The 21,076-nt window shown below is 69.3% G+C and overlaps 1 protein-coding gene across 9 annotated transcripts in view; it reads right to left on the reverse strand.

The window, feature by feature from the left end:
* ATP2B2 (ATPase plasma membrane Ca2+ transporting 2) overlaps positions 1–21,076 on the reverse strand; it is a 224,864-nt gene that overhangs the window by 102,912 nt on the left and 100,876 nt on the right. Inside the window, exon 1 of one of the 9 annotated variants that reach the window (XM_055135247.1) lies at positions 3,945–4,100. The exons of the other annotated variants lie outside the window; for them this stretch is intronic. The gene's annotated coding sequence lies outside the window, so the exon portion shown is untranslated. Of the gene's footprint in view, positions 1–3,944; positions 4,101–21,076 lie in introns of those variants that run through there. 9 annotated transcript variants of the gene reach the window in all.

Below are 21,076 nucleotides of genomic sequence, written 5' to 3' on the forward strand. Positions count from 1 at the left end.
CGTGGGACAAGGCACAGAGAGGTGAGGACACTCGCCCGAGCTCACACAGCGCCAGGGGGAGGACGCGGAGCAGCCGAGTCCGAATCTCCGGGTCTGGGCGTCGGACTCTTCCCCCCGGGGGCCGGGGCCCAGGACAGCGGGGACGGCGCGGCCGTGCCCCCGGCCGACCAGGGTTCCAGCCCCGCCAGGAGGCAGCCCTGGGCACCGCCGGGCATGGCCCCCAAACCAGAGAAAACAAACCAAACTCCGAACTGTCGACGCTCCCCACCCCCTCAGCCCCACCGCGCACACACGCTCTCACACGCCTTCTCACACGTGTTCTGCCGGGAGGCGCGAGGAGACTCCGCCCGGGGGCCCCCGTGTCCCGGCCACGCTCACAGCCCTCGCTGGGTGCACGGGGTCCCCAACACCGAGCCCTAGGCTGCCTGCAGGCCGAGGGCCAGGCCTGGGCTCGGACACGCTGAGTGGCCGCGGCCTCACCTGGGCAGTTCCACGCCCCGGCCAGCCACGAGGAAAGGACTCGGGGGCGGGGCGGGGTCTGACCCCTCTCCCCATGACCCCTGAGAGGGGCCCCGGGGGCAGCCGGGCAGGAGCTGGGGGCGCCACTCGTGACCTGGGGGGCCCGGCCGCGACCCTGGGGGCCCCCACGGGAGAGCAGGTGCTCAGGGGTCCTGACGGGCGACGGGGCCTCCCCTGCTGTGCCCACCTGTCACCGCCCTGCCCAGGGTCCTGGGGCACGAGGCCCGCGGTGCAGGGGCAGGGCCGGGGTTCAGCAGTGAGGTGCCCCCCCCGCGCCCCCGGGCTCCGGCCACGCAGAGGGCTCCCCCCGCCCGAGGCAGTGCTCCCGGGCCCCACTTCAGAGGGGCCTGGTCGGTCCCGGGTGCCCCCTCCTGTGGGCCCCACACCCCGCACAAGCGCTGAGACACAGCAGGGCCGGACCCCCCAGCTCTCCCCTGCCGGGGGCTGAGACCCCCCCGCCCCTGCAGCTCATCCCTGCTCTGGGCTCCCAGGGAGGGGGAAAGACCCCCGGGTCGCTGCCCCCCCAGCGCCGCCTCACTCTGTGTCCTGGGCTTGGCCTCCGCCCCCTGGGGTCCTCCCTGACGAGAGACCCCACACCAGGGACAGCGAGACACGCGGGGTGCAGGGAACCCCGGAACGGGCCCTCCTGGGAGCGAGGGTCTTCGCGGGCGGCACTGAGGAGGGGGCTGCAGACGAGCGGCCCCTGGGCTCAGGGTGGGCTCCGGAGCCGACGGCGAAACTGCCCAGGACTCTTCAGGAAGGTTCTAGAAGCCAAGGAGGGGGGTGCCGGGAGGGAGGGGTGCAGATCAGGCCCCCCAGAGAGGCGCGGCGGTGGGCAGCGGGCAGTCAGGCTGCAGGAAGGGCAGAGACGGCTTGGCCGCGCGGGCAGGGGGCGCAGGCCTGCAGCCCCTCCCCTCAGCACTGCCCACCCTGCAGACGGACACATGGACACGTGGAGCTGAGCCGAGAGCCACTCCCCCACTGTCCCCGCGGAGTGCTCACCCACACAGTGCTCTCCCTAGAGCTGCAAGGCTGAGTGCTCACACACAGTGCTCTATCGCCCCCTGTGAGACCTGAGTGCTCATACACAGTGCTCTCCCTGGACCTAGAGGCCTGAGTGCTCACACACAGTGCTCTCCCTGGACCTAGAGGCCTGAGTGCTCACACAGTGCTCTCCCTGGACCTAGAGGCCCGAGTGCTCACATACAGTGCTCTCCCTGGACCTAGAGGCCCGAGTGCTCACATACAGTGCTCTCCCTGGACCTAGAGGCCCGAGTGCTCACACACAGTGCTCTCCCTGGACCAATGAGGCCCCAGGTACTCACATGCACAGTGCTCTCCCTGGCCCTGTGAGGATCCCAGAGGACACGCACCTCTGCCCAGAGCCCGCACCAGGGTCCTGCTGTCTGCCCCCGCCCACACAGCAGCGGGTCACACGCGGCGTCTGAGCCCCGACAGCGGCCCGACCTCCTCCACACTCAGGGCGGCCCCGGGGACCCACGAGCCCCCGCAGGCCCCTCTCCTCGGCGCTGCACGGGGCCCGGGGCTGCGAGGGGCGCGGACGTGGAGCCCTGAGTGGCCCTTCGTGGCCAGCATGCCGTGACCCCAGCAGCCCGAGTGGGCGGGGGGCCGCACAGCCCCCCAGCAGGCGGGCGGAGGGAGCACCAGGTGCAGGGCTGGTGCCAGGGGGCCCCCCTGCCCCCTTGGTGCAGACGTCGGGGGAAACCGAGGCACGGAGAGCCAGGCTGCCGTGGGCCCCGCAGAGCCGATGACCCAGTTTCCCTCCGGCGCCGGCCGTGGGGACCCCTCCAGGTGCCGTGGCTCCTGCGTGGGCAGGGGGCTTGGCCCACCCTCCCCCAGGACAGCCTGGCCGGGGCCCCACGCGGGCGGCCCACAGGGTGACCTTGTGTCGTGCCTGTCTCCCCCCAGCACCATGGCCGAACGCAGCCGCTCCCGCCTCCCGGCCCACCTGTGCGGTGGGGGCCACGGCGCCTGCGGCGCCCTTTGACCTGAGGACCGTGGCCGCGTGGGGGGCCCTGCTGTCCCGACAACGCCCCCCCAGCCCCCCGTGGCCGGACAGTCCTGCACTCGGGCGGGGAGGGGTGTCCCTCCCTGTCCTCTGTCCCCCCCCCCAGCCCGTCCCCCCCCTCCCCTGCAGGGCGCGGGGCAGGCACTGCAGAGGCCCCTGCCAGAGCAGGTCCAGGCGGCCGCTCCCCCTCACCTGTGGGTGCGGCCCTGCGGGCGGGCGGCTGGCGCCAGGACGCCTGTGGGTCCCCGCCCTCGGGGGGGGGGGGGGTCCCGCTCGTGCGCCCTGCAGGTGCCCAGCCCGGCCCAGGCCAGCCCCAGCCAGGGGCCTGCGGCAGCCTGCAGGTGAGCCGGCATCTCGGTGGCTGGACAGGGGCCGCGGGGTCTGAGCCCCCCGCAGGGGTCCCCGGAGTCACGCCCCCCGCCTGCCCCCGCGCCTCCCCCGCCGTCCCCTCAACCAAGTTGAGAGGCGGGCGGGAGCCCCCCACCCCGCGGCCGCACGCGCCCGCCCTGTGTCGCCCGCGGCTCCTGCTGGAGATGCCCCGAGTCTCCCAGCCTCCGCCCAGCGGCCCCACTCGGGATTCGGAGGGGCGCGGGCCGGGCGGGGGAGGGGGGAGCCCCCTCCGGGCGGGGGAGGGGCGCGCGGCTCCTCCGGTTCACCTGCTCACTTACCCTTCTGAAGGTCGAGCGGGCGGGCTGGGCCTCTGGGGGGCCCCTCCCGGGGCGCTGCGGGGACCCCTCCCCACCCGGGCGGGCGGGCGCAGGGGGCAGGGTGGGGGAGGCTGGGGGATGGAGACCCCGCCGCCCCCCGCCGGCACGGGGCCGGGTTCCCGGATCCCACCCCACGCGGGGCCCCAGGACAGAGCCGGGGGGGTCCCCCTACCCGGCCCTCCGGGCGGGCGAGGAACTGGGTTTCCGGGGACCCCAAGTGACAAGTCTGCAGCAAAAGAGCCCCCCGCCCCCGCCCGGCTCCCGGGGGTCCCCCGGCTCCGGCCCCTACCCGGCCGGAGGGTCCCGCACGACATCCCAAGCCGGCTGGTCTGTGCGGACGGCAGCCCCCTCCCCCCATCCCGGGACCACTGGGGTCCCCTGGGCTGGGCTCGCTGTCCCGGCCTGGCCCGAGCGCGCGGGTCCCCCCGCACCTGCCCGGCAGCTGCCCCCGGCCGCGCTCGCCCGCCCGCCGGCCTTGTGTACCGCCCGCGGTAGGGGTGGACCCGGGCCCCGCCGTGCGCGCCCCCCGCCCGCGCCCCGCGCCCCCGCGGCACAGACCCCCGGCGCCCGCCCGCCCTGGCACCGGCTCCGCTGCAGCCCGCGGCAGATAAACAAGCCCGGGGCCGGCGGCGGCGGCGGCGGCGGCGGCTGCGGCGGGGGAAGGGGAGCGCGGCGCCCTCATTGTTTACCTCCTGGCCGGGGATGCCGGCGCGGACTCGGCCCCGGTGCTCGCCGCCGCCCCGGCAGGGCTCCCCGGCCGGCCGGCAGCCCGAGTCGCGGTGCGGCAGCCCTGCGCGCCGAGCCCGCCGGCGTGCCCGAGCCTCTGCAGACCGAACCATCCGCGCGCGCGGGCGGGGCGCAGGGGGGCGCCGGCGAGCAGCTCCCGCTCGGCTGCCCGCGGGGGGAGGGCGGCCGCGGCCCGGGAGGCGGGGGGGGGGGGGGGTGGCGGGGGGGGGCGTGGACCGAACCACCCCGCGGTGCTGGTGGGTTTGATCCCTCCCGTGGGTCCCGGAGGGCCTGGGACCGGCGCCCCGGAACCCAGAGCTGGGGGTGGAAGTGTCAAGGGCAGGAGGGGGGGTTGCAGGGGGGCCCCAGGTCACTCCGGGCCTGGGCCTGGGCGGGCAGCCTGCCTGTCCTGCTCTGGACGCCCCCCACCCCGCCTGGGGCAAAGGTCACCCAGCACAGGGCCTGCAGTACTGATGGAGACCAAGCCGGGTGCTGGGCACGGGGTCCTCTGCCACCCAGCTGCCCTGCCCTGCTCTGCCCTACCCTGCCCTGCCCTGCCCTGTCCCGGGCACGGCTGGCAGGAGAACCCCCTCCCCCCAGCCCGCCCCACAGGGCATGGCAGGTGTGGCTCTGTCCTATGCCGGGACACGGGAGTGTGAGCTGGCCGTGGCAAGGTGGTGGCCAGCCCAGGGACGGCCTCCCCGGAGGGCTCCCAGTCAGCTGCCGCCTCTCGAGCCCCTGGCACACTGTGCTGCTGGCCCTTTAAATCCAGCCCCTGGGCAGCAGCCTGGGGGCAAGGTCAGGAGGTCACGGGGGGGGCTGGGGGCCACCCTGCACCCAGCCCCACCCCTCCCCAGAAGGGCTCCGAGGGCAGTGGTCAGTGCTGGGGAGGGGGCGGGGGGCTCAGGGCGGGGGCAGGGCTCCCTCCCCCTCCCTCCCCCGGCCCCTGCCCCCTCCCCTGCCGCCTGCCGGTGCCTCCCCGCTGCCGCTCCAGCCCCGGCTGGCACAGAATACCAATTTGTCTCGTTAAGCTGAAAGTCTGCACTGCACCAAAATCAGGACCGCCCAGGGCGGCGGGAGCAGAGCTCGCCGGCCCCCCTGCAGGCCCAGGGCCCGGGCTTCCCCCGCCCCGCCCCGCCCCCTGCAGAGGGGGAGCAGCGGGCAGGGTCCTGCCGTGCCCCCGGCCCTGGCGAGAGGGCAGGGAGCCCCAGGGCCACCTGTCTGGCTGGGAAGCAGAGACAGAGACGCCCTCCGGCCCCGCAGCCCGGCCCAGCGCCCAGGGGGAGACCCACACTCGCCCAGCCGCACCCCTGCTGGCCGAGCAGCCAGAGGAGCACGGGGGACCCCACACCAGGGGCCCGGTTCGTAGGCGGCCCTCCCAAACGTGAACAACCTGTTGGGACAGGGCTGGGCCCTCAGCAGCAGACACCCGCCCCTCAGTGCTCACGGCACTTCCTGGAATCTGAGACAAGTGCTCACACCTGGCTCAGCTTCCCTTGGCATTCTGGGCCTGGCAGGGGGCACTCAGCATCGCACCCCAGTCACAGAACCCTGGGGCAGCCCAAAGGGCAGGTGACATCCTGTGGAAGTTTTTCTCACAGTAAACCCGCGAACTCCTATTCAGTCACCAAAGCCCATCTCGAATGGCCCCTCCTCACAGGGTCTGTCCGATTTCCACAGGAGCAGGAAGCACACAGGAGGGGCAGGCCCGTACCTCCGACTCCCTTGAGGGCTGTGACCACAGCAGCTGCCTGCAGGGTCCGGCGCCAGTGTGACCACAGCAGCCCAGAAGAGTCCTGAGGGGACCCCCAGGTGCGGTTCCCAGGATCAGAACAAGGTTCCAGGCCCCCAGGCAAGGGACGGTGCAAGGGCCTGCTCAGACTGTTCTAGGATGAGTTTCCAGAGACACTGGGACCCACCCCCTTGGCCCCCTGTGTGTGCGCACGTGTGTGTGCTTGCAAGCGTGTGTGTGCATGTGCATGCACATGCTTGTGTGTGAGTGCAAGTGTGTGTGTATGTGTGTGTGCATGCTTGTGTAAGTGCATGTATGAGTGCATGTGTGAGCATGTGAGTGCGTGTGTGCGTGTGCACATGTGTGTATGAGTGTGTGTGAATGTGCATCATGTGTATGCATGCTTGTGTGTGAGCACATGTGAGTGCACGTGTGTGTGAGTGCATATATGAGTATGCATGCTTGTGTATGAGCACATGTATGAGTGCACGTGTGTGAGTGCGTGTGTGCAAGTGTGTGCGCGTATATGTGAGTGTGTGTGTGCGTGGGTGGGGGTGAGGCCTTGATGAGGCTGGGCAGGGCCTTCCCCATCCTGCTGCACTGCCCAGACCCGCGGCCTTTTCTCGGGGGTGGGGGTGGGGTGGGGGCGTGGTCGGTGAGCCCAGGGCTTGGGGGGCGGAACTGGTCCAGTCTGAGGGCGGCAGAGGTGCCATGAGGGCGGGGGCTGTGGCCTCACTCTGCCCGCACCTGCCTGTCCCCCGAGCGAGATCTGGGGACCACGGCCACGTACATTGAAGTCCAGGCCAGCATCCACTGCCCCCACTGCCCCGCCTCAGTTTACCCCCCGTGGTTCCCATGACCTCGAGGGGCCTGCAGCTTGCACCCAGGGGGCCCCGGGGCCTGGCCGGGCCCCACCTCCCCTCCTGGGGCCCTGCCCTGTGCTCCCACTCACCCCCGCCAGCCTGACGGGCCGAGCTCAGGCCGGACGGCCCCTCTCGCGAGGACGCCCGCCTCCGCCTGCCATCTGCCACAGCGCTGATGGCGCCTGTGAGAGTGTGTGTGTGTGGGGGGGTATGTGTTTGTGTGATATGTGTGTGTGGGTGTGTATGTATGTACAAATGTGTATATGTGTGTATGTGTGGGGGCGTGAATGTGTGTGTGTGCATGTGTGTGCACATGTGTGTGCATGCATGTGTGTGCGTGTTGGTGGGAAGAGGAAGTGGGCACCTCACAGGTGAGCAGGGCTGAGAGCCACAGGGTGTCCTCCAGCTGGTCCTATCGGTGGCCAACGGCCTCAAAGACCCCCTTGCTGGGACCCCACAGGCCCCAAATCCTGCCCCTCCCCGACCCTCCGCAAAAGTCTCGCAAAACCACCCCAGGTAGGTCCTATCCCTGCCCCACTCTACAGACGAGGAAACTGAGGCACAGCGCTGTGGAATGAGGCCACCCACGGTCCTACGGCGTGCAGGGGAGCTGCTGCCAGCGCCTGGGAGCCCGAGTCCCCACGGCTGGACCAGGCAGCTCTGCGGGGGTCCTGCCGCGCCTCAGCAGGACGGGAGGCCAGCGGAGGGGTCAGCCAGGGGGCCGGCGCCGGGGTGGGGGGAGCCAGCATCAATCTCGAGGGGCTGCCTGGGGGCGGCTGCCTTTCCCAGGCCTGAGGAGCACAGGCTCGACGGCCCTCCAGGCGGAGCTCAGGAGCCCCCCACTCCCACCCTCACCCCCCCTCAGCCCGGCCCCCCGCCGCTCTCTTTGCACGGAACTCCCTCGAGCCAGGAATGCCTGGAGAACTCCTACTCCTCCTTCAGGATGCGGCGATGGCAACACCTCCCGGAGGCCTTCCCTGATTTCCCCTCCCTTGTCCCCACGCCCAAGCCGTTGCTGCGATAGGCCTGCTCACGTGTCTCTGCACAGCCTGGTCGGCTCCCTGGAGTCCTGGAAGGGGGGGGGGCACAGATCTCGTCGCCGGCTTCACCCCCAGCACTGGGCACCGAGCCCCAGGAAGTACAGACAGAGTCCACGAGCGAGCGCAGGTTTGTTGAGTGAATAAACGACCGCCTGGTGCGGCTCTGAGCGGGCTCTTGCCTGGCTCGCGCTCCTCGGCCGCCCGGGGGATGGGTCAGGAGCCGGCACATCCCGGCTGCCCCGGCTGCCCCGGCTGCCCCGGCTGCCCCGGCTGCCCCGGCAGGCCCAGCTCCAGAGGAGGCCAGGGCCCCTCAGGCCCGACTGGACAGCCGCAGGGCCCAGGGCTGGACCCCAGGTGACCACGCTCGGCTGAGTCCTTGCCTCGGCACTCACCACGGGGACCCGTTTCTCTGGGTGTCAGCCAACAGCACGCAGGAGGCGCCCTGTGGCGGGAGGCCTGGCGGGGTCCCCAGCATGCGTGTGCACGAGTGGGTGGTATGCGTGTGTGTGCACGTGTGTGTCTGCGTGTGTGTGTGCATGTGTTTGTGAGTATGTGCCTGTGTGCATGTGTCTGTGTGCATGAGTGTGTGCATGAGTGTCTGCCTGCATGTGTGTGTTTGTACATGAGCGTGCATGTGCATGTGTGAGTGTGCATGTGTATGTGTGTGAGTGTGTAGGTGTACGTCTGTGTGCACATGTGTGTCTGTGCATGTGTTTGCATGTATGTGCATGTGTGCATGTATATGTGTATGTGTGTGCATGAGTGTGTGCCTGCATGCATGTATGCATGAGTATGCATGTGCTTGCATTAGTGTGTGTATGTGTGCATGCGTGAGTGTGCATCAGTGTGTGTGCATGTGCATTAGTGTGTGTACGTGTGTGTGCATGTGTGTGTGTGGAGTGTGGTAGTGGCACATACTTGTAGTAGGATATCACTGGTTTGTCCTTTCTCCCTTGCTATAAAGACTTTAGCTTTATCTGGTAATAGTCTCTAAACAATTCTAGACTACACCGGTATGTCCTGCTCCCCTTGCCACTAGGAGCTTAGGTATATCAGTCATACCCACCACAGTGCTCCCGAGTCACTTCCATTTCTTTGTTTATCTGTAACCACTTCTACCAGTTTATCAGCTTTTCCCCTAATTAGACTCTGTTAATCTGTAAGGTCAGACCTTTCTTGGACACTGAACTTGTATTGTAAGTTAATATTGCCTTTCTCCACTCCTTATGTCTTTTGAATAGTTTACTTTAAAACAATGTCCTTTTTGTATGGACAAAGAAAGACAGTTGTTAATATGCTTTGGTAACATGGGATTTAATTGGCTTCACATATTATTCACTCCCAGGCATCTGCTTTCTCGACTTAAGCCTCAGCTGCCCTTACTTCCTAGCACCCCCAAAAGCAGGGTCCCGACGAGGGACGGGACGGACCCAGGGCAAGCGGTGAGTTATGTGCTACCCTGGCATCGAGATGGGCCTGGCCAAAGTGCCTAATGCTTAACTATATGTTAAGAGCTTGGTCATGGACATGTCATGTCATGATCCAAAAGCAACGACGAGACTAGGACCCTGCTAGGGATAGGGAAGACTAATCTGGCCTGAGCACTGTAGTCTGAGATTGAGATGACCCCAGGAGAGCAATTCTATAAGCTTAATGCGTCTCTTGCTATGCCCATACAAGATGATTAATATTATGAATACTTATATGTTAGTTGGACAAGGAGAGGAGAAACACACCCAGGGGATCCCGCTCTTGGGCGAGTGTCCTGCTGAGAGAGAATCTGTCCTAGAAGAAGCATCCCCTGAGGGAAAGAACTTTACCCCTGTTGATTGTGACCACACCACACCTGTGTGTAAGCCCTGACCCCTGATGTGGGGGATTTAAGGTGGCTGTAAAAGGGGGCTCGGGGGAGAAGCAGAGAGAGAGACGGGAGTGTATAGAGAGGAGACTGGGATAAACTGCAACTGAGACCAACCAGCCTGGCCCTCGTTCCTTCCTTTGCCTGCCTCGTCATTGCCATCAACCTCCCCGGGGTGGGGGAAGCGGCTGGAGACTACCGAACGCGGGCGGCGGGAGAGACAGAGTGCCACTGCCCTGTGCCCTGTGCCTGGTGCTGCCCGGTGCCCCATGCCTGGTGCTGCCCGGTGCCCTGTGTGGCCTCCTGGCCCCCTTTCCTTTTTCTTTTTTTGTGTTTTCACACAACTTGTGTCCAGTATTTGTGAATATGTGAGTGGCACGTATGAGTGAGAACTATGTTCCGCTATAGTTCTTTCCCTGCCTAGGACTTCCTGAGAATTGCTCCACACATTCCAACCCCAGGGCCTTTGCACGGCTGTTCTGGGCAGAAGCTCCACCCTGCAGCCATACTAGAGTTGGGTCTCCTGAGGCCTTTTATAAGGTTCTAGGGGTCTGTGTCCCTGTCATTTCCCATGGAGTTCAAACCCACCTAAAACGCACCTAAAGCCCTGAAGTCCCCACACCCCCCTGCCTGCTCCCTGCCGAACAGGGTGGGGAACAAGGTGGGGTGAGCAGGTGGAAGGGCAGGGTGGCGACCCCAGCCGGGGGACTCGTGCACAGCCAGTTGCTCTCACAGGGGCCTGGCTAGGGCTCCCACCCCGCACCTGCCCTGGGCCGGGCCATGCCGCCATCTCAGCTGCCCCCTCCGTCCACTGTGGTCAGGGCTGGGCACTCCGAGTGGGCCGAGGCAGGGGTGCGTGCACAGTCCCGCGCGGGCTCCCCTGTGGCCTGGCCACGCCTCTCCCGCCCAGCCCTCTGGGGCGGCCCTGGCTCGGCGAGCACTGCCCCCAGCCCTCCTTGCTTCTGGGGTCCCCCGGGCTCAGGCCCTGCCCCCGCCAGCGGGTTCCTCCCGGGGAAGCGCCACCAACTTGGGACTCCCTCGGGGACAAGGCGGTGCAGGGGGCAGCCGTGGGCCACGTGCCTGGCAAAGCCGCCCCCTGAAGCGTCAGCCTGATTCCTGCTTCCTCCTTCTCTCCCTCCTCAGGGAGGCTGGCTGCCGGCTGGCCCGCACACGCATGCACATATGATCACACGTGATCCCACGGGAGACCCGATTCTGGTGGGGCTGCAGGGCCAGGCTCCTGCGCGAAACAGCCATAGCTAGCCATGCAAAGTCCTGGGGGTCAGAAGGAGTGGAGCAATTCTCAGGGAGTCACAGGCAGGCAGAGGCCTACGGCGGAGGGTTTGGCCTTTTGGAGGAGCAGGCTGGGTTGGGGCCCTCCTTAGACACTAGAATTCCACAGCATCGCCCCCCCTGCTGTGCCCCCCACCTCCCACGTGCATTCAGTGGGACTGGGACCCCTCAGCCAGAGGAAAGGGGAGGCCGGCGTGGGGGGGGCAACCAAGGCCGCTGAGGCTGTGGGTGACTGAGGAGAATGACCCCACCCCCCACCCCAGGCCGGGTGCTGCTCCCCCTCTGTTGCCATGCCAACCTCACGCCATGCCTCAGGGTGGGTGGCGCCTTGGGGGGGCCCGACAGCAGTGCAGTGCGGGGGGCACGGCCTGTCTACGCGGCCAGAGCTTCCAGTCCCAAGCCTGGCACGTGTCTGGGTGCAGAATCCCGGGCTGCATCACTGCGCCATTTTACAGATGGTGGAACTGAGGCACGGGGAGGCCTGGAGACCTGTCCCGGGGTGGGGGGGTAGCTGCTCCGGGGCTGGAACTCCCTGTCTGCTGCAGGCCCCTGCTGTGGGGGGCACTGGGGGCCCGGAGGGGCCTCTGGGGGTGGGCCCCGGGGCGGTGGCCCAGCCTCAGCCGGCCCTGAGAATCCTCCTTCCAGTCCAGAGTCGGGGCCGGGGCACGGGGCCCCCCGCGGAGTGGGGGCTGGTGTTTCCTGCTCTCTGGGGCCAGGGCCGGACCCCCGGCCCCTCCCTGAGACACTCACGGGGATGAGCCCAGCTCTGCCTCGAGGGGCCCCGCCGAGCCTCGTTCCCGGGGCTGAAGTGGGATGGGGCGAGGGGGGGCTCCCCGGGGCCCGGCGCGGTGCCCGCTCTCGGCTGCTGGGACGGGCCTGGCCCACTGCGGAGCCTGCTCTCAGCTCCTGGCCACAGGCGAAGGGTGGCAGGCCGAGCGGCTCGTGCGGCCTTAGCTGAGCAGCTACTACTGCCTGCTGGCGGGCCCGGGAGGGCACCCCCACCCCCTCACCCCCATGATGCTCAGTGGCAGGAAGGCAAGCAGGAGGGAGGGGTTGGGGGGTCCCAGGGCTGTCTCAGCCTTCTCCCGCTGCCAGGACCTCCTCCACGCGAGCCACAGCCGACCCCGCGAGAGCCTGACCCCCGCTCAGGGCTGTGTGACCCGGGGCAAGTCACTGCATCTCTCTGAGCCTCTGTCTCCTTTGCCTGATGGCGCCAAGGGTCCGCCCCACCCCACACCCCCCTCTTGGGCAGGAAGTGATGGGGTGGGGCTGCACGAGTCCGCCCCAGGGGCACCCGCTGACCCCGCCCAGAGCGTGTGGCCCACGGGGTCATTCTCCCCGCAGGGACAGTGACACCGTGGACACAGGCAAACACGCCCGAGCACCCAGCACTGAGACCCTGCCGGGCACCCCAGGGCGGGTCCAGAGGTGTCTGCCTTTGGGGTGCAGGACCCCACCTGGCCCAAGCCCTCGGTGGCCCTGCTGGTCACTTCGCGTGTCCTCTTCTCCCAGCTGCCCGAGACACAGCTCTGTCCACGGGGACTTCAGGGTCACACCGACCGCGGCGCGGGGTGGCCCCTGCCCTGGGACCCGTGGCTGCCCACCACGGCTCGCCCCCGCCTCCTACCCTCTTCCTCTCACTGCTGACCCCTTCCCAGGCCCTCCTGTCCACCCCTCGCAGCTCGGCACTGAAGTCTGGCCGGGGAGGGACACGCGTGTGGAGAGAGGCGGCCGGGCGGTCTCTGAGTCCCAGCTCCCGCGTGGCCTCTCCAGAGACGTGGCCCCCAGCCCGAGGCTCCCGTGGCCCCCGTGGCCCCCGGCCCGTGGCTCCCGTGGCCAGTGGCTCCCGTGGCCGCCCCTTTCCTCTCGGGCGGAGGAGAGCGCGCTCACGCCGCTTGTTGAAATCTACAATTTTTAGATGTGTTTAAAAAAAAAAAAGCACGCCACAGGCATGTTATTTATAGTCCGCTCCATACAGGTTTTATCATTCCTCGCAGGCTGCGCTAAAAATAGCGCCTGACAAAGGTCACCCCTGCGCCCGTGTCTCTGGGGCGGAGGAGGAGAGGGGAGCACTCCCAGCCCCGCTCCCCGCCCCCGCGGCCCGCAGGCCGGACCCGGCAGGTGCAGAATCCCGTGGGCAGCCCGGTTCCCCGGGTGCGGGGGGAGGCGGCCCGGGTTCCCCGCCGGGGAGGTGAGAGGGGCGGGGCGGGCAGGAGCTGGTGCCTGGTGCCCTCTGCAGGGCCCTGTGGCCCCCACTGCCCCCCGCCCCCTCCCCACCGTGGACCCCTTTCGGGAGTGTCCTGGGGTCCCCAGGGATGGCCAGGGGGCCTGTGTGCATGGACACCTGGTGGACACTGGGCAGAGGCACCTTTAGGCAGGGCCACCCCCGCCCCGGGAAGGACGCCTGTTCCCAGGGACAGAGGCGAGAGAGACCCCCGCCCCACATCTGACCCAGGGTCGAACCCTGGCACCCCACAGGGTCGCCCAGGCCTGCCGTGAATGACGCAAGAGCACAGAGCCAGGAGTAACCCTGAGCACCACCAGTTGTGGCCCAGAAACCAAACCCCGGGGCCTGTGGGGTCTCCAGCCTCGGGCGGGGAGGGTGCTGAGGTCGGGGAGGGCTGTGGGCTGTGGGCAGGCGCCCAGCAGGTGCCCGAGGCCCCAGGATGGCGGCAGTGGTCTGGGGTGGGGGGGAGTGGACGCCCAGATCTTGGGGACCCTCCGGCTAGGCCCAAGCATGTCGGGGTCCTTTGCGCGTTTCTGAAATCTACCTGCCTTGGCAAGTCATGTGCACACCCCGCACACGCCCTGCACAGCCCTGCACCCCTGCAACTCCCGTGCCCCCGCACCCCTCCCCGCACCCGCCGCACCCCTAGAAACCCCCGTGCAGCCTGTGCCTCCCCAGCACAACCCCCCTGAACTCTCCACGCACCCCTGGAGACCCCACACAGCCCTGCACCCCGTACCCCCCACCCCTGCACACCCCCGCACACCCCTCACAGCCCCTACAGGCCCCCCCAACACACCTCCCGCAATTCCCTCCCCACGAGCTGCAGCTCCAGCTTCTCGGGGGACCCTGTTCCCGTCAGATCCATAGCTCTCGAGGGGTCAGGGGTCAGGGGTCAGGGGTTGTGCTGACACAGGTCAGAGAGGGCCTTCCTGGAGGTCGGGAGGGGCCGAGCAGCACCTGGGGGCAGGCCCGGCGCCCACGTGGCCCCAGGACCCTCCTTCCGGGGCCCCAGGCTGGGCTCGCCCGGGACGGGCTCCCCGGGGCCGGCGGCTCTCCTGGCCTCAAAGACTAACACACATTCTGGCCCAGTTGGCAGGACCCGCCCCGCCGTATTTATAGCCCACGTCGCCCCTCTGGAGCCTGCCCTAGTGACCACAGCCGCGGCCCCGGCCCCGAGACCTGAGCCCAGGACACTGCCCGCCCTTGGGACGGCGGCACCTGGGAACTGCTCAGCTCTGAGGGCCAGCAAGGGACCCGCCACGGAGGCCCAGAGAGGTCAGGTGACTTGCCAGCGTCACACAGCAAAGGAGGGGCGGAGACGTGAGCTGGACTAGGGGCCCCTCAGCCACACAGTCCCTGGCTTGGGGTGTCCCTGGCTCCCTTGAGGGCGTCATTCACTGTCCCCAGCACACGTGGATGCCACCCACCACCAGTCAAGGAGATGCTGAGGCCACCAGGAGGGGAAACCGAGGCAGAGAGGGGCAACGTCTGGCTGCACCCGGCCCCAGGAGGGGCCTGTCCCCGTGGGGGCCCCCTGGGGACTGTAGTCTCGGGATGGGGGGCCGAGGGGGCAGCTGCCTGACCTTAGCCCGAAAACGGAGGCCGACCCCGATTTAATTAGCTTCTATCCCCTGATCTGGGGGAGCCTGTAATGAGCTCGGGGGCCGAGGGAGCCGGGCGCGGGGATGGGGGGCAGGGGGACGCGGCTGAAGCTCCGACTCTGGGTCCTGCCGAGACAGGCCTTGGGGAGAGCAGAGAGAGGGGGTGGGCGTGGGGGCTTCACCCCCGCCCCACGTGAGCCCCTGAGGGCCTGAGGGGGCAGGGGTGGAGGGGCAGAGTCACCCTGCAGACGGCGGGGGTCCCCCGCAGACCCCCAGGAGGCGCCACGATGCCCGTGGGCCCTGGACAGGCCCCGCTCGGCCCCTCCGGGGTCACTCACTGGCCCAGCGGCCTCCCGGGCTCTGCCCCGCCCCCCAGGCCCCAGCAGGGAGTGAGTCTGATCAGAGGCGCAGTGTCGCCCACTGACCCTCAGCTGGACGGGCCGCCCTGGACACGGGGCAGGGAGGCCGAGGGAGACTTGCCGGGACGGAGGGACCCAGAGCTCTGGACGCAGCTCCAGTCCCCAGCCCCGTCCTCGGACCCCGGGACGCGACAGACTCCGGGTGGATGTGTCTCCCCTCTCCCCGCACTGTCCCCTGGGCGGGCGTGTCCGACACAGGGAGGGGCTGTCCATGCCCACAGAGCACCCGAGTGACCGCCTGAGACAGCGCCGGGTCAGCTTGGCCATGGCCTCGCACCCGTGCCAAGGCCTCGGCCCGAACGCCCCCGCCACCCTGCTGGGGCGGCCGCGAGAGACCCTTGGCCCAGCGCCCCCCGGAGGGGTGAGGAGGTACGCTCCCGCCCGGGTCAGCATCCACCTTCTCCCCTGGCCCCGGCTCGCCCCTGCCAGGCCTCGGGGCGCGTCTCACGGGGTTCCCGGACCCTCAGGCCCCACTGCCGCGCGCCCCGACGGCCCCCATGCCTGACGGAGGGGGCGGGCCTGGGCTCACAGCGTCGCTCCCGCCCAGGTGAGGCCCCAGGCCCTCGGGTGCCCACCCAGGCCGTTTCTTTTCCCTTTAGGGAGCAGGGCCATCGGGGCCAGGCCTGGCCCTGGCCACCCCCGTGGGGCCCGGCCCTCCGAGTGGTGCCTGGCCCTGCAGGCGTCCTGCTCCGAGTGGTGTCGGGGCGTTTGGGAAACCAGCCAAGGGAAAGGCCCGGAAGTCGGCAGCCCGGGCTGCAGGGGTGGGGGCGGCCGGGCGCTTCCAGCCCGGTTTCTCCGAGAGGCTCTGGGGAGCCTGGGGAGAAGGGGGTGGCTTCCGGAAGCTCTGGGGGGCAGGGACCAGGAGCCGGGGAGAAAGTTCTAGCAGGGATCCAGGGGGCCCTCCCCGGAGGGCTCCGGGGCAGGACACCGGGGAGAGACTGAGCCCTGGCACGGCCCCCAGGGCGGCAGGGGTGCAGACCCGCCCTCACGGCTGGCTCTTGGTGGCTTGTGCCAACCTCGTCCCCAGGGGCGGAGGGCAGTGGGTCCCCCTGACCCCCTCCGAGAGGGTGTAGACGGCTGGAAAGAACACAGTTTCCCCACGACGACGAGCAGCTGCCTCCGACGCCCCCGCCCGCCGTGGCCTCTCCCTGCGGCCCCCTCCCCACTTCCTCCTGGCCGAGGCCCCTTCCTGCGCCTCCTCTGCCCCGGGGCCACTTCCTTTGCCAGGGATCCTCGCAGCCCTGGGGCGGGGGGGCTCCAGCCAGCACGGGAGCGGGGGAGACCCCGAACCCGGAGCTCCGTGTGCAGTTCCAGTGTCGCGAATCTCCGTTAAGGCTTCTGAAGGGGGGGAGACGCCCGTGTCCATCCAGCTGCCCCCCCACCAGCATGCGGCCGACAAACCTCAACCCCCCCCACCCCCGGTGCTCCCGGCCCCTCCTTCCCTGGTTCAAAGGCACCTGCGGTTTGGCGGCAGCGGCTGACTCCCCAGGGTGCTCGGGCACACGTGGGGGCCCCCCGCCCCCGCCTCGGCGTCCTTCTCTCAAGGGGCTGGAGCGAGAGGCACGCAATCGAGTGCCCGGGATGGCGGGAGCGGCAGCGCGGCCGCCGGGAGAGCAACCGGCTTAAAATACATTTGTTTGTTTTGCGCTTAAAATAAATCGGAACCAAGTGCCAGTGTCTAACAATCGGGGGCACCGTGCAGCAGCGCTCGGATCCCGAGTCTCTGGCAGCCGTGGGTGCCGAGCGCTGGGCGGGCTGGAGGCGGGGGCGGCCCACCCCCTCCTCCCGGCCCCCAAACTCCAGTCGAGGTCATCTGCATCACCTTAGCTTGCAGTGAGAGCCAGGCCCCAGGGTCAGCGTGGCTCAAACCCCCAGGGACTGACCCAGCCCCACAGGAGCCCCCAGGGACAGAGACACGAGCCCCGACTCCCCCCAGCCCCCCAGGGGATCCCCCAGACCCTCAGGGACAGAGACAAGAGCCCCGACTACCCCCAGGGACAGAGACACAAGCCTGACTCCCCCCAGCCCCCCAGGGGATCCCCAAGTCCCCCAGGGGGCAGAGACACGAGCCCCAACTCCCCCCAGGCCCCCTGGCTCCCCAGGGGCACCCTGGCAACGGGGCTCCTGGGTGTGTCCCTGGCCGCCCCCTGCCCTGGGTGGCAACTCCCCCGAGTCCAGGCCTCCCTGCCCCCTGGCACCGTGGCCACACTGGCACCGTCCTGGTTCTGCCTCCCCACCCAGGGCCGAGCAAAGCGTGCTGGAGGCCCACAGGGGCCGAGGGCTCGGTCCCCAGTCATGTGGTTGGAAGCTTCAGGTCAGGCTTGATCCAGGTCACCTGGCTGCAGCGCCCGAGCTCTGGGCGCCTACTCTCTGCCCCTCCTTCATTTCTTCCCGCCTTCATTTCTTCACTCACCCTCCAGCCAACACTCAGCCCTGGAGCAGGGCCCGAGGGACACGTGGGATGGGGAGGGGACACCGGGCTCCCCGGAACTGCCCAGCGACCTTGTCTGGGCGCCTTCTGGGCCAAGTCCAGTGGGAGAACTGGTTTCCCGCAGCCCGAGGCCCCGGGAGCAGCGGGCGGAAGCCACAGAGCGGGCTGTGGGCCCAGGAGCTTCCTGCAGGGGGCGCTGTGGGCCGGGGCATGCAGGTCACCACACCCGGGGGCCTTTCCCAGCCCTCGCGCCTGCCTCGGGTCCTGCCTGCCCCACCCACCTGCAGGGGGGGGGGCTCTGTCCCAGAGTGAAAGGCGCCGCCCAGCACCCTTGGTCACAGCGGGAGCCGCAGGGGTGGGTCCAAGTGGGGGCAGATTCTGCCCGAGGGTTTCCAGCGTGTTCTCCGAGAAGAGCCACGTTGGACGCACAAAAACAAGCAAACGGAACCAGCCGAGAGCACCCCGGCCCCCCTCCCCGGGCCCCCTCACAACAGGGGCCCCCGTGAGCCCGTGCCGGAGTCTGGGCCCCGGGAGCCAGCCGGACGTGGTCTCGGGGTCTCCGGGTCTCTGCTCGGCAGGATCCAAGTCTGGGAGGCAATGTTCTGGGGCCCTCAGAGCGGCAAAGAGGCAGCATCTCGGGGTCTCCGCCTTGCCCCGCCCCTGCACCCTCATCCCGACCTCAGGCGCCCTCCCCTGCTCAGCCCGGCTGTCTCTACCTGAGCAGGGCAGAGCCATGGAGACGCCTCTGGGCGGGGGCGCCTGCCTCCTGCACCCTGGAGTCGGCACACGAGCCCCTCCCCTCCCCTGTGCAGCTGCATCTGCCTGTGTGAGAGGAGGGGGCAGCCCCCACGACGCTAACGAGGCTGGAGACCCCAACCCACGTGCCCAGGTCTGCCCCAAAGGGCCGGAGACACGGGGAAAGAGGGTCCGTCCCCCCCCACCTGAGGAGCCACTGGGGAGCACAGGGGGACGGGAGGGGGCAGGGGTCACCGAAGGGCTTCTGGAGCAGCTCCGTGGACATGCGGGGGACAGGTCAGCTCCCAGCCCGGCTCTCTGCAGGCCCGGCCTCCCCCACGGGGTCCCAGAGCCTCCAGGGAGGCGGCCGGGACTGGCATAGCCTCTCGCGCCTGTCTCTGTCCTGTGACGCCCACAGGAAGCGGAGAGGGGACAAGGTCTCTGGGTCGTGACTCGCGACCCAGCCGCCGCCCCCACCTCCTCCGATTTCCACACGGGGCCCTGAGGGTCAGGACTGGTCTGTGACACCCTGGCGGGGGCAGAGCCGGGACTCGGCCAGACCCTGATCCAGAAACAGCCCCCTCTGCCCCGCCCCCGCCCCCCTTCCCTGGGCTCCCTCACGGCCCCGCCCGGCCCCCGCCCTCACCACGGCCTCCTCAGGGCTGGGGACAGGCCTGCCCAGGCACCAAGCCCCCAGCCCGCCCATGGCTGGGGGTAACCCCGACTGTCCACCCAGAGGACAGACTGGACGCGGCCATTCCTTCCTGCGCTCCCACCGTCCCCGCTCAGCCCGAGGGGACCTGCCGGTCCAGCCCTGGCCTGGGCAGCGCCCCTACCTGGCCCGAGTCGGCGGTGGGTCCTGACGTCCCTGCGGGTGTCAGTCTGCCCGGGGCAGGCGTCTGCCTCTCTGGCCCCGGCCGGGTGGGGAGGCGGGGAGGGCCGGGCTGGCCACGCGGGCCTGCGCGGGAGCCGCTTCCTCCTGGCCGGCTGCCGCCCCCAGGACGCTCCGGCCCGATCTAGGACGCCCGCCGGCCTACCTGGAAGTCCGAGGACGCCCTGTACGACACGGGCTCACAGCCACACGGGCACACACGGCCTGGCACGGAGGAAACCACAATCGTGCGTGTGTGTCTGTGCCCCGGGCTGAGCTTGCAGTGAAAGGCGCCACAGGACAGTGAAGCCTGGGGGGCGGGGCGGGGTACAGCACCTAAATCTTGGCACCCTCCTCCAGGAAGGCTCTCTGGGTTCACAGAAGCAGAGCGCGCTTCCTCCGTCTCCTGGCTCCGGGCCGGCCTTCCCCGGGCGGCTGCGGCTGGATCCCCGTCTCTCGCTTACGGAGAAGAGGAAGAAACGCACAGCGAGTGCGTGTTGTGTCCGGCTCCGGCCCCGCCGAGGGGGAAGGTGCCGGCCGGGTGGTTGATGCCCGTGGGCCGAGGCTCGCCTGCAAACCTGCCGCGCTCTGGCCAGCGGTTCCTCCCGGACAAGCTCGGGCTCCCCGCGTCGGGGGCCGCCTCTCTGCTCCACATTCCGCAGAGCCGGCAGCGACCCCGCGACAAGCACCTTCCTCCAGGCAGAGAAGGCAGACAGAGGCGGGCGTCCACCCCCGGCTGGCGCGGGGGACGCGGTCAGCTCGCTCGGAGCCCACTGGGCACCCTGCAGAGGGAGAGGCCGGGACGTCGGCGCTCCCGGGGTCTCCTGGGGCTGAGCCCCTGCCGGGAAGGCGGCGCTGGTCCCCCGAGGGTCAGAGCCGGGAGGGGCCTCTCTGGGACCCCCAGGGTCAGGACTGCGGCCTCCTGTGCGCTGCGACCCAGGGACGGTCAGGCTCCGGGCAGAGCAGGGAGCCGCGAGTGGCGCCTGGGGGTCACCACCGAGAAGCAGCCGGGAGCTGTGGGGGACCCTCTGGTGCACCCCCACTGCTGGGAGACGACGCCAGCCGGCCTCTGGGTCCATCTGAGAAGGGCGGCGGGCAGACGGGACGGGCTCCCGAGAGCTCTGGCCTCCCGGGGGGCCTGCGGGCAGTCGCGGTCATCACTGCGTCACTGTCCACTCCATGGCTGTCTCTACAGCCCGCACCTCCCCCTCGGTGCCCTCCGCGTGTCCCTGCCACGGCGCCCACGGCCGGAGATGCCGCTTCAGGTCACGTGTGTGTGTGCTCCATACCATGGAGCAGCTGCCGCGGCCGGCTCGGCCTCGCCCCCACCACGACGGAGCTCCACGAGGGGAGGGCAGGGCCGGCCTTGGCCCTGGCCCCGTGTCCACGGTCTTCCTGCATCTCCTGCCGGCAGGCTCGGGGGCCGCACCCCCTTTCCTGGGAGTTGTTGGGGTCCTTCCAGTGAGTCCGCCGGCCAGGTGCAGGAACCCAGGAGCCTCCTCTCCCGACCCCCGACCCCCGACCCCCGACCCCGCTCCAACACCTCCCACGCTCTCGAGTGCTTTATCTTCTCCCCTCACAAAGGGCTGTGGCCCCCTCACGGGCATGGAAGCTGCCGGGTCACTGTTTCCAAAGTCCTGCGGTGGCCACCGGCCTCGTCCCGCCAACAAGGTGCTCAGGGGGCGGCAGAGCTGGCCTGGGCCCCTCCCCCACCCTGGGCTCGGGTGCGAAGGCTCCGTGCAGACGGGGCCTCGGGGACGGCCCAGGACGAGCCTCCTGCGTGCAGGGACAGGGACCGTCTCAGCGGCCGCCCTCCCTGGGGGAAACCAGGACCCCCCCCTTCCCTGCACAGATCCTGGCCAGCCCCTCCGGAGCCTCCCTGCCCTCCCCCTGCCCACTGCCCGGCCATCCAGCCCACGGGGGGTGGGGATGTCGCACGCCGCATCAAAGCTCTGCCTGCCTGCCGCCACCTGGACCAGCCTCCCGGCCTCACGACGCCCCTCCCCCTCGAGCCACCCCGGG

Source organism: Sorex araneus, chromosome 4 (genome assembly GCF_027595985.1).
Source record: "Sorex araneus isolate mSorAra2 chromosome 4, mSorAra2.pri, whole genome shotgun sequence".
Classification (NCBI taxonomy): domain Eukaryota; kingdom Metazoa; phylum Chordata; class Mammalia; order Eulipotyphla; family Soricidae; genus Sorex; species Sorex araneus.